This window comes from Felis catus, chromosome A1 (assembly GCF_018350175.1).
Source record: "Felis catus isolate Fca126 chromosome A1, F.catus_Fca126_mat1.0, whole genome shotgun sequence".
NCBI classification, from domain to species: Eukaryota; Metazoa; Chordata; class Mammalia; order Carnivora; family Felidae; genus Felis; species Felis catus.
The window spans coordinates 169,215,836-169,229,269 of NC_058368.1; the positions used below are offsets into that span (position 1 = coordinate 169,215,836).

Sequence of the window (13,434 nt, forward strand, 5' to 3'; positions counted from 1 at the left end):
AGGTCCATCCATATCCATATTGTTGCAAATGGCAACATTTCATTCTTTTTTATAGCTGAATAATACTCCATTTTGTATGTATGTGTCTGTACACACACAACCCACTTTTTTTTTTTTTTTGGCCTGAGGAAGATCAATCAATCAATCTTCCTTTTTGTGTGTGTGTGTGTGTGTGTGTGTGTTGTCTAAAACAACAGAAATTTATCTCTTACAATTCTGGAGGTTAAAAGTTCAAAATCAAGGTGCCAATGGGGTCATATTTCCTCTCAAAGGCTTTGGAGGAAATTCTTTTGTACTTCTAGCTGGTGGTGAATGCCAGCAAACCTTTGCATTCTTTGGCTATATACCACATCTTCTTTATCCATTCACCCATCAATGAACACTTAGGTTGTTTCCATATCTTGGTCATTGTAAATAATGCTGCAGTGAATATGGGAGTGCGTGTCTTTTCAAGTTAGTATTTTTGTTTTCTTCGGATAAATACCCAGAAGTGGAATAGCTGGATCACATGGTAGTTCTATTTATTAATTTTTTGATGAATCTCCATACTATCTTCCATAGCGACTGTACCAATTTACACTCCCCCCAAGAGTATACAAGGTTTTCCTTCTTTCCATATCCCTGCCAACACTTGTTATTTCTTGTCTTTTTGATAAAAGTCATTCTAACAGATATGAGTTGATATCTCATCGTGGCTTTGATTTGCATTTCTTTGATGATTAGTGATGTTGAGCATCCTTTCATGTACCTGTTGGCCAGGTACATGTTGTCTTTGTACGCTGTCTTTGGGAAAACGTCTACTCATTTCCTCTACCCATTTTCTAATTGGATTGTTTCTCTGCTATTGAGTTTTATGATTTCTTAATATTTTAGATATTGACCCTTTGTCAGATATATAATTTGGAAATATTTTCTCCCATTTATTAGGCTGCCTATAAATAACTCACAGTTAAAGCATCTTTTCTAGAAATAACAAAGTTGAGACACAAATACAATTTAATCCAACAATATGAAGAGCAAAGATTCTTGATTATTCTTCCCAGCCCTCTGCAAAATTTGTTTTATATTCTCTCATATTTCCCTTTATATATATGTGCCTGCAAAATGCCCTAAAAATGGCTCTTAAAAATTCCTTACAAAACAAAATTCTAAAATTATCCGGCCTGCAGTTCCTTTCAGTAAAATATTTATTTATATAGAATGTTGGTGATTATTATCATACTTGAGCTATAAGTTATAGAATACAAACTTCATGACAAAATGACTTTACAATAAACTACGACAAATACAGCTAGAAACCTGTTCCATATATGCCGGAACTAATTACACTTTACCTTAGTTTACTAACATTATCTTTCTATTTTCAGCTACTAAGGCAAAGCAAATATTCCAAGAGGTTAAAAAAGTATCTACTCTGAACAACAATCTAAGCTTGCAATTAAAGTACTTCTCACACTTATATATTCTTTTTAATCTATCTCTAGATTTATCGTGTCTTCTAGTCACAAGCACAAATGGTTTCTTTTACATATAAACAATGCAAAATATTCCACTAGATGTAATTAATAGATACACAATTAATAAGGACAGAGGTGATATTATTCCTATATATTGCTATAAACAAATAGACACATGAATAAAATCAATTGCGGTAAATCAAACAACATATTACCAACCGCTGGACTTCTAGGTTATACACAAGAAAACTTCCAGGATATGACTACCAGATTCTGTACGTGAACAACTGTAGAAATGATAAGAGTACCTAAATCAGAGAGAAATTTTAAAAGTACAACTGTTAAACTTCTCAGATCAAATGGGCTTGCTATCCCTAGTAATGTGACGAGAAATATAAAAGGTTAAGCGTATTTAACTATTACCTTTCTTGACAATGTTTCTGTAAATTATTGTAAAAGAGGAACAATAAACTCAGCACTGATACAGTGAAAATTACACTGAAAAACATAAAATATATGTAATCAGAAAGAGATCATTTGATAATCCAAACTTTTGTATTTAAGTAGTTATAAAACTGTATTTCCAATTTCTGTTATGGTAAAGCCTCTATCTCACCAAATGATTATAAACTGTTACTCTATTTAAAAAAAATTGTTACAAACTGCTATTTCTAAAAGACTAACTATACAGAAAAACCTGTGAAGAAAGAACTGAATGAGAATATAACCAACACACTAGAACAATAAAGATTTTCTCTGGTTTACTGGAAATATAACTGGCTAAGGGGGAAAAAAAGATTAAAGTCGAAGACAAATTGAGATGGAAGAATAAAATATCAATCCATCAAAAAATAGGATGAAGAATATTCTTCAAATTTACCTCTCATTTAGATAGGAAGATCTGATTCAGATGTGGCACAAAAAGGGCCCTGGCTCAACTCACCCTCCTATGGGATGCCAAGAAAAATCAGTTTCAAATCAAGAAACAGCACAGATTTATTTCCATGTCAATGAGTGAGCCAAGAAAAGAAATAACAAGAGTACAGGAAAAAAAGGAAAATAGAAAATTCAATGTTATGCATACCAAATGTAGCAAATTTCATTTGATGGTAAAAATTCACAAAATGTGCTCAGAACAAATTAATACACCTATGATATTTAGAGACTTGGATGCCTGCTAACCACAAAAAAAAAAAAAAAAAGAGCTTATGTGTGTGGGTTTGGGAAGATAAAAAAACAAGCATGACAAAACGCTGATGCAAGATGTTGTGTAAGAGTGGTTCCTTATACTTCACAAAAATTTGTTTAGAAATTTTCATGATAAAAACTTTTCAAGTATTTTCCTTTTCTCTGCACTCATTTGTTGAAGAACTATTAAGTGCAAAACTCTTAAACATATGTTACAGTTCAATGGATTTTTACATATATTATATATCTGAATAACTACCATGTGGTTCAAGATACAAAACATTAACATCATTTCAGAAGGTTCTCTCTTACCCCTTCCAATTTATTAACTCCTCTCAATCCAGAGGCAACCACTTTCTGGACTTCAACTCCCCCAAATTAGCTTTTACTGTTTTAAAATACACAAGTGGAATTATACAATGTGAACTCTTTTGCGTCTATCTACTTTTGATCAACACAATACGTTCATGTTGTTATAAATGTTCCTATACATAAATTCTGATGCAATATTTTGTTTTTTCAGATCGAAATGTTTTCTAATTTCTATTGTGACTTCAGATTAATGCACTATTTAAAAATGTCTTGCTTAACTTCTAAACATCTGGAGTCTTTCCAGTTATTTTTCTATTACTGAACTGTAATTAATTCCACAATGATCAGAAAACACACACTACATAATGTCGATCTGAAATTTGATACTTCTTTAAGAATTAGAATATTTTGTCAAATGTCCCAAGTGCACTTAAAAAAAAAAAGGTATAGTCTTCAGTTGTTAGACACAATGTTCTATAAATGTCAATTATGTCAAGGTGATTAATCATGTCATACAAATTTTATTCCTTTACTGATTTTTTTTACATAACTGTTCTATCATTTACTTAAACATGTATTTAAAATCTCAGCTATGAATACATACCTATCTTCCCTGTTAGTTATACTAATTTCTCCATTCAGAATCTATATTATTAAGTGAACACATACTTACAATTATATTTTCTTGATGAAGTGACCCACATATTATAATATATTCCTCTTTACTTATTATAATACATCTTGTCTTACATCTGTTTTGTACAAATTAATATGATCAGCTTTCTTTTGGTGTTTGCAGACAATACTCAATTTTATCTTTTTACTTTGATCTTACATGCATTTTGCACTTAAAGTGTTCTTTATAAATTAAACATACATGGATCTTTATTTATTTTTTTTAATTTTTTTTAACGTTTTTTTATTTATTTTTGAGACAGAGAGAGACACAGCATGAACGGGGGAGGGGCAGAGAGAGAGGGAGACACAGAATCCAAAGCAGGCTCCAGGCTCTGAGATGTCAGCATAGAGCCCAACACGGGGCTTGAACCCACGAGCTGTGAGATCATGACCTGAGCTGAAGTCAGTCGCCCAACCAACTGAGCCACACAGGCGCCCCATACACGAATCTTATTTATAAGGGCTAACAATATTTGTATTGCCACTGAAGTGTCTAAACCATTTACATTTAACATAATTGCCATAATACAGATTAGCTTAAATATCACCTTTCTATGTGTTGTTTCTTTATTCTTCCTTTCTTGACTTCTTTGGTACTGGTCAATTTTTTTTTTTTTTTACTATTCCATTTTATTTCACCTACTAGCTTGTTCGAAATACCTTTTAGTATCAGTATTTCAGTGGTTTCCCTTGAAATTACAAAATGCATCTTTTTTATTTGCTGAATGTTATTTCCTAGAGGCTCAGAATAACTTATCTTCCTTTAAAGAGTGTTTTAAAATTTCTCATCTCAGGTAATTACACTGCAGGTAAAGACAAAGTGTGGGTTGGATGAAAGTACAAAATATCTGAGAACTGCAGAAACAGAAAGTTGGTACCCACTCACAGGCTCTTATCTATGAATCTCTACTAGGTGCTGAAAAGATTGGGAACAGGCTGGAGACTAAAGAGGCCTTCTTTCAGGGTGAAAGGAAGGTACTGATTGCCAACAAGTGAATAAAATAAAGTCCTACCTACACCTTTCACCCATATAGAAAAGAAAAAAAAAAAAAAAAGCCTTACCCTATCGACAGAATGACACCAATTACTGTCCTCCATTGTGGCTAGAGGATAGGTAAAAGAAGAAAAACAAAACAAACCACCTTTACTACTGAACAGTGTTAGGAAATAGAGCAAGGATTTCAAGAGATGGAAAAGCAAATGAAAGAAATAAAAGACACACTGACAAATAACAAAAAGGCATTTATGGGCTCATCAAAGGACCAGGGGAAGAAGGTATAAATGAACTTCAAGACAGGTCCTGAAAAAGTACCCAAACTGAAATACAAATTAAAAAAAAAAAAAAAAAAGTGTGGGGAGGAAATGAAACAGAGCCTCCAAGAAATGTAGGACTGTATGAAATGAACTACCACCTACATAACCGGATTCTCACAAGCAGAGCTGGTAAGTGGTACAGATGAAATATTAGAAGATATTCTGAGAAATTTCCAAATATTATTTAAGAGATTAAACATAAATTTAAGAAAGGCTCAGCAAACAATCACAACAAGCACTATATACAGAAAACACAAGTACCCCCAGACAAATCATTTTCAACTTGCTGTAAAAACCCAACAATAAAGGAAACATTTTTGACGCAGAGAAATGAAGAATTACACCTGACTTCTTGTCAGAAACCATACAAGCAAAAAGACGATATAAATGGCATCCTTAAAGTAACATAAGAAAAACACTGTGAACAAATAATCCTATACCCAGCAAAATACTGTGCAAGGAAAATAAAAAGTAAAATAGAGTATGTTATAGCCAACCCAAGAGACTTTGTTACCAGTAGACCTGAACTACAGAAAGAGTACAAAACAGACATTTGACTCTACAAAGGAATATGGAACTCTAAAGATAATTAAAGTGAAGGTACATGCAAAATTTTTTTTTCCTTATTTTTAGTTACTTCAAACCAGAACTGTATAAAGTAGCACTCACTGATAGAACTTTCTGAGATGATGAAAATGTTCTATATCTTAGACAGTTCGATCTGAAAACTAAAAGCTACCTGTGGCTACTAAGCACTTAAAAAAAATGGCTAATATACAGAAATTAATTTAAACTTAATACTAACTATTTGAAATTCAAATTAAATAGTCACACTGGCTAGGACATACTAGACAATGCAGGTCTAAAGCAAACACAGTAGCAAGGTATTATGAACTTATGGCATATATAAAAGTAAAACATATGACAATAGTAGTGCTAACATAGTAAGAAATTGGCAATATACTGTTATGAAGCACTGATACCATATAAAAAGTGGTATAACACTGCCTGTATAAAGACTGGAATTAAAGATGTAGAATACAAATCACAAAGAAGCCAGTATAAATTTTTTAAACAGGCAAACTTAAGTATAAGTAATGAGCTACTAATGAAGATAAAAATAGAGAACCTGTTTTTATAGGTTAAATAAAAAACTACTAAGAAGGGAGATTTAAATGTAATCACATTAATAATTACATTACACATAAATGGTCTAAACAACCAAATTAAAAAGCCATATTGTCAGGATGGGTTAAAAAGAAAGTGGGTTGTCTATACCAAATCTACTTTAAATATAAAGGCATAGATGTAAAGTAAAAAGATATACTATGCAAACACTAACCAAAAGAAAGGTAGAGTGATATTAACGTCAGATAAAATAGACTGCAGAAAACTGTCTTTATACAAAGTATGTTATTGGTCTACAAAAAAAAGAGAAACATGGAAATCAATTATAAAGATATGTTTATGGATACATTTTACATATTTATTATATATATATTTCCAAATATTTGGAAACAGTGATATGCTTCTTTTTTTAATTTGAAATTTATTGTCAAATTGGTTTCCATACAACACCCAGTGCAAGAATGATATACTTCTAAATAACCATGGGTCAAAGTGAAAGTCACATTAAGTATTTAGAAAATATCAACAGAACAAAAGTTGTGGGAATATCTAAAGTAGTGTTTAGAAGGAAATGAAGGTCTCAAATCAATGGCTCAAGTTTATACCTTAAGAAATCCTAACAGACTGGATTTAAACCCAAAAGCACACAAAAAGAAAATAGTAAAGAGCAAACATCAATGAAACTGAAAAGAAAAAATTTTTTAATGCAATAAAACAAAAAACTGGATCTTTGGAAAAATTAATAAAATTGATAAACCTGGACACAAACTAGTAAAGGCAAAAGAGAGGACACATTGTCAACATGAGAAATAAATGAAAAGACATCATTACAGTAACTATAGACAGTAAAGAGATAATAAAGAAACGACTTTATGGCAATGAATAGATGAAACAGATGAATTCCTTGAAAGACACAAAGCACTAAAATTCATATAGTGAGTAAAAGTGATTCATGCAAAGACGAAAAACTTTCAAGAATAGATAACCCTAATCATCTTATACCTATTGAATGTATCCTTTAAAACCTTTCAAAAAGAGAACTCTGGGCCCAGAGGGATTAGCTTGAAAACTCTAGCAAAGATTTATCAAACAAAGACCACTCTTATCGGAAATTTTTCAGAAAATTTAACACTTTCAAATTCTGAGGCCAGCATGATCCTAATACAAAGATTTACATGAAAAGTCATCTTTTATGGACAGAAATACAAAACAGTACTCAACAAACTATGAGCAAATCTAATCCAACAATTTATGAAAATGATAATACGTCATGACCAAATGAGGTATCTAGAGAATGCAAGGCTGATTCAACATTTAAAAATAAAATATTAACAGACCATATGATCATCTCAATAAATAACAGTAAAAACATCTGACCAAACTCAGTGTCCACTTGTTAAAAATTCTCAGCAATCAAGGAACAGAATGAGAACACAGTTAACTTCATAAAAGGCCTAGTATACTTAAAATGGTAATATAGAATATATAGAATATATAATAATAATTTGATAAAAAGGCCCTATTATACTTAATAATAAAAGACTGAAACCAACAAGTCACTTCTAAAAAAATTTTATGGAAAAGCAAAAAACTACAACAGCCATGATGATTTTGAAAAAGAGTAGGTCAGGTGGCACCTGCATGGCTCAGTCAGTTAAGTGTCCAACTCTTGATCTCGATCTCGGCTCAGGTCATGATCTCGTGGTTCATGAGTTCGAACCCCAGGTCAGGCTCTGCACTGACAGTGAGGAGCCTGCTTGGAGTTCTCTCTCCCACTCTCTCTGACCCTACCTCACTCATGCTTGCGCGCTCTCTCTCTCTCTCTCTCTCTCTCTCTCAAAATAAATAAACTTTAAAATTTTTTTAAAAAATAGCAAGTCAGTCAAAGAAAGACAAATACCATATGATTTCACTCATATGTGGAATTTACAAATGAGCAAAGGGACAAAAAAGAGAGAGGCAAGCCAAGAAACAGACTCTTAAATAGAGAACAAACAAAATAGAGAACAAAAGAGAGGTGAGGAGGGAATAGGTGAAATAGGTGATGGGGGTTAAAGAGGGCACTTGTGATGAGCAATGAGTGTATGGGAGTGCTGAATCACTATATTGTACACCTGAATCTAATATTACACTGTAGGTTAACTAACTGAAATACAAATAAAAACTTAAAAATGAAGTAAGTACTGCAAATAAACAAAGTTGGGAGTACTCACACTACCTGATTTCAAGATTTACTGTAAAGCAACAATAACCATGACAATGTGGAACTGGCAAAACGACAGGTATAAAGATCAAGGAATTAGTCCAGAAATAGACCCACATATATGGACAACTGATTTTTAACTAAGTTAATTCAATGAGGAAATCAAAGGTTTCCTAACAAATGGTGATAGAACTGAGAAAACAAGCCTTAACCCTTATCTCACACCATATATAAAAACTAACTTAAAAGGTATGATACACCTTGTCATAAAAGCCAGAACTATAAACCTGTAGAAGAAAACATAATCTGTACAACTTTCCACTAAGCAAACTTAGAACACAGAAACACAAATCCTAAAAGGAAGATTGATGAACTGAATTTAATCGAAATTAAAAACTCTTCTGTTCTGAAAAGTTAGGAAAATAAAAAGGTAAGCTTCAGACTGCATTATGTGTGTATGTGTCTGTGTGGGTCAAAGGACTTCCACAAAAAAATATACAAAGAATACATACAACTCAGTGAGATAAACAATATTTACAAATAAGCAAGATTTGAACCGATACTTCACAAAGGAAGGCACACAAAGGACCAAAAGCAAATTCTCAGCATTATTAATCTTTAGATAAATGTAAATTAATATTATAGTGTGATATAACTACATACCCACTAGAAGGACTAAAATGAAAAAGTCTGAAATAACCAACTGTTGATGAGGGTATAGAGCAACTGGAACTGTACATGGGAAGCTGTGTGGCAGGTTTTTACATGTAAACATTCAGTTACGATACAACGCAACAGATGCATTTCTAGATATTTACCCAAGAGAAACACAAAACTTCATGAACGGATGTTTACAGCGATTTATCAATAATACCCCCAAACTGGAAACAATCCATTTATCCATAAATATGTGAAATAGTCAACAAACTGTGGTAGACCAATACCATGGACTGCTACTCAACAATTAAAAGTCATGAATCAGTTAAACACAGAAAAGTATTTAGGATTCTCTAACCCATCATGCTAACAGAAAAAAAAGCTAGATGCAACAGAGTATGTAATTCCATTTATATGAAACTCTAGAACAAATGAAACCAATTTACAGTGAGAAAGAGAGGACAATGGTTTCCTGAGGCTGAGGGGTAAAAATGTCACTGCATAGGGCAGAAGGGAACTTCTGGGAATGAGAGAAATATTCTCTATCTTGACAGTGGTAATGAAAACATTCTACTGTTGAATGTGGTGCTGGTGATAGGGGTGTACGTGTTCGTCAAGACATACTCAACTGTCTATTTTAAATACACACATTTTATTGTATGTAAATTATCCTCAAAAAAAGGTGATTCTTTAAAATGGAACTCTTTTGGGAAAATATAAACCAAGGAATAATGGTAATGCCCTCATATAACCACTAAAAAGAAGTAAAAAACATCAATAAAATTCAATACCCACTATGGTTTTTAAAAATGTCATCCGGGGGCGCCTGGGTGGCGCAGTCGGTTAAGCGTCCGACTTCAGCCAGGTCACGATCTCGCGGTCCGTGAGTTCGAGCCCCGCATCAGGCTCTGGGCTGATGGCTCAGAGCCTGGAGCCTGTTTCTGATTCTGTGTCTCCCTCTCTCTCTGCCCCTCCCCCGTTCATGCTCTGTCTCTCTCTGTCCCAAAAATAAATAAACGTTGAAAAAAAAAAATTAAAAAAAAAAAAAATGTCATCCGAAATTAAAAATAACAATAAAATCACCTTGGAAAGCCAACAACAGAAGAAAATATTTTAACTTAATATTCTCTTTATCAGAAAGTTTCAGCAAACATCATAACCGATGTTTAAAAAATCAGAAGCATTCCCTTCAAAGACAGAAACAATATGTTTTTAGCTATCACTATTATTCAAAATTATATAGGAAGTATACCAGCCAAAGCAATGAGGAAAACACCTAAGTTATAAAAAAAAAAAAAAATGAAAAGAAAGCCACAAATCTGTGAAAACTTTCAGACAATCATCAACTCAAGTGATTAGATACATGATAAACAAAAAAAATTCAAAAGTTTTCCTATAACCAGAAAGAGAAAATTTTACTGAAAGTTTCCATCCAACAAAGCAAATCAAATCATAAGATAGCTAGGAATATTAGAAAGGAATGTGATACATATGGGGGGGGGCGGGGGACCTATAAAACTCAATACTTAAGAATATAAAGCAAGATGTGAATAAAAGGGAAAGACATACCATACATGCATACTTTTCTGAGGGGAGAGGCTCAGTATCATAAAGATCAGTTTGCCCAAAATCAGTCTAAAATTTCAATATGACATCATTCAAAAAACCCAAGGATTTTTCATTTAATTTGTAAATTGAGTCTGAAGTTCATCTGGAGAAGAAATGCATAAGAGTGAAGTAATTTTGAAAAAAGGGAAAAATGGTTATCAAAATTTTAAATATGCATACCCTTTTACCTAGCAATTCCATTGATAGGAATCCATGCTCCAGAAATAATCACATACAGAGGAAGTTTCCCTAACAGTTGACTTTTAGGATAAAGGTAGGACTACAAGGGGGGTGGGAACTGCACTTTTTACCATTCTTCCACACTGTTTGAATTTTTTTTTAATTTTTTAAGATTTAAAGTTTGTAATTAAAAACTAATCAATACATGAAAAAGTTGGTTTCAAATAAAGCATTCTTTGTGATTGCAAAAAAACTAAATGTCTTTCAATAAAGGAATGGTTAATTACAGCTCATTCAAACTAATGAAATACCTCTTAACCTTTGCCAGTATCCGAAAGACCTATATATAACAAATAAAGATGTCCAACACATAAAAACAAATGAAAGAAGCAAGTGATATACCAATGTGTCTGGTATTCCTCCCACTTCTCCCCCCCAAACCCAACTTTACATGTATGTAAATGTGTTCAGAAATGCATTTAGAAAGATGCACAGTAAATGGTTAACTTTAGACAGTGGAGTGGGGCTGGGGGATGAAAAATGTTCACTTTTACCTGACAGTCCTTTTTCTAAATTGTTAAATTTTACATCAAGTTTGCATTTCTGTAATTAATTTTTAACACTTAAAATTATTTTATATAAAAATGACATGAATTCTAGGAGAAAAAAACTAAAAAAATAGTTTAAACGTTTGTTTCTGTTATCACCATGTTTATTTACATACTCTTCAAATGATCTGTAGTCTTCAGCAGAGGTGACTGCCATTTTAAGGAAATTCAACTGACCAAATAGATTATGATAAAAAATAATACAGTGCGCCTTTTTTTTTTTAAGTCGTAAACTTCACAGAAACATCAGACTCAAAGCAGGGTCCGTGCATACGCAAAAAATTTTAATGCCTTGGAGAGGGAAGTCTCCTAAACAGATTATTCTTCCTCCTTGCAAAAAAGAGTATTTACCTCCTCCTTTTTTCTTCAACTTGGTCTGGGCGACTTTAAACTCACCATTTTGAATGTGCGCAAAATGATTTACAAGCAGTAATCTTAGGGAGGCCAAAACTGAAGGTGGATCTGCGAGAGGGGGGCTCAGATCTGACATCGCTAACCGGCAGAAGCATTGATGGAATGGCGTTAATATCGGGAGAAAAACGATTGTTGTGATTTGTACAGGGTGTGCTGCGTACCCGAGCCTTGGTGACAATCGGAGAAAATGCAAATACAGCCAGGAGAGCGACCGCAACGGAAGGCTTCTTGGGGGAGGGGGGGTGCAGGCCTGTGGCGTAAGATGGATCAGCTCTATGTGGGGTGACTGGAAATGGACAGAGAAGGCGGCTGTGAGATTTTGCTGGGGGGCACACTCATACAGCCGCCAGTTTCGGCAGAAAGGCAGCGGGGTCCTTGGCCAAGGCACCAAGGACAGCAGAAGCGGCAGCAGGGAAGAGCGGCCGGTGGACACCCCGAGATCAATCGATGCCATTCGCTGGGGCCAGCAGGCGCGGTGGCCACGGACTCGAGCGCGGCCCCAGGTCCGGGTTGGACCGGGCCCAGGAGGCGAAGAAGGCCTCTCACAGCCATCAACCCCACCCACCATGGCCGGCGCAGCGGGCAGGGACAGGCCCCACTCCTTCTCGAGGAGAGAAATTAAGAAACGGAGGGGGTGAAGGCAGCAATTTCCTCGCCCCGACCCTGATATTCCTGACATCAGAACAAGCCAGATTAAAAAAAAAAAAAAAATCCCCTCACCGAACTGTGCAGCGGCTCCGGAGCGAGAACAGCGCTCGATCCTCCACCCGCCACCACCGCCTTCTTCTCCGCCTCCGACTCCTCCCCCGCGGAACGCGCAGCGGCAGGCGGCAGCGGCGGCGGTGGCGGCGGCGGCGGCGGCGGCGGCGGAAGCAGAGGCGGTGGCGGCGCGTCCCGCCCCTTGCGCCGCGGTAGAGGCGAAGGAGGAGGGCACTCAAGCCCCGCCCCGAGGCCAGCACCGACCAATAGACTCAAAGGGCCTCTGCGGGAAAAATCCACATGTCCAATCGGAACCCGAGGAGTGGGCTCACGTCAATGGTTGGGACGTGGCAGAAAAACGGAAAAATACTTGGACCGTGTGTACTCCCTGGTACTCCCTTCTCGTTCAGTAGGACTTCACCGATTGGCCGAAGAGCGGAAGGATGAAGGCACACTCCCCCCACTCTCAACCCAGTCCGGGTCTGGGCACACCTCCTTTCCCTGCAGCACTGCGACGTTCGGGCAGGGGGCGGGGCACCGTGATGGGGCTGGAACAGCAAGGCCTTTTGTGGTTCGGGCTGGGAGAAAAGGCGGGGTCTCAGGGAAAGGGAAGGGGGTGTGGAGAACCAAGGGAAGAACTGGCGCAGCTAGACTTTTTCAGAAAACCCGAAGCAACAACCAAAATGGAGGCGTTAAAATCAATCCTAATTCCACTGGAAACCTGACTGACAAGGTTAAGGTCTCCTGACATAAAGTTCAAAGGGTTGCAGTTCAGATATGAGTGGGACAAGAAAAAATAGATGGAAGAAGGACACATTGGCCCATCCTGACTCGGCTTACTATCTAGTGGGTTTTCCCCTCCCACCCTACAATCACACCTTTGCATCCTCATTTCTCATTCTGTTGGAAGGGGAGTATAGCGGACGCCTGCTTTCGCTCTCTATAGACCTTGCCTAATTAGAACCTTCCAGTTTGCATCTAGAGGCTA

General features: G+C 35.8%; 1 protein-coding gene across 2 annotated transcripts in view; it reads right to left on the reverse strand.

Moving 5' to 3' along the window:
• Positions 1–12,603, reverse strand: part of PJA2 (praja ring finger ubiquitin ligase 2) — a 69,986-nt gene extending 57,383 nt beyond the window's left edge. For both annotated transcript variants that reach the window (XM_003981173.6, XM_045034564.1), the window contains exon 1: positions 12,468–12,603. The gene's annotated coding sequence lies outside the window, so the exon portion shown is untranslated. The remainder of the gene's footprint in view (positions 1–12,467) is intronic.
• Between the last annotated feature and the right edge of the window lie 831 nt (positions 12,604–13,434).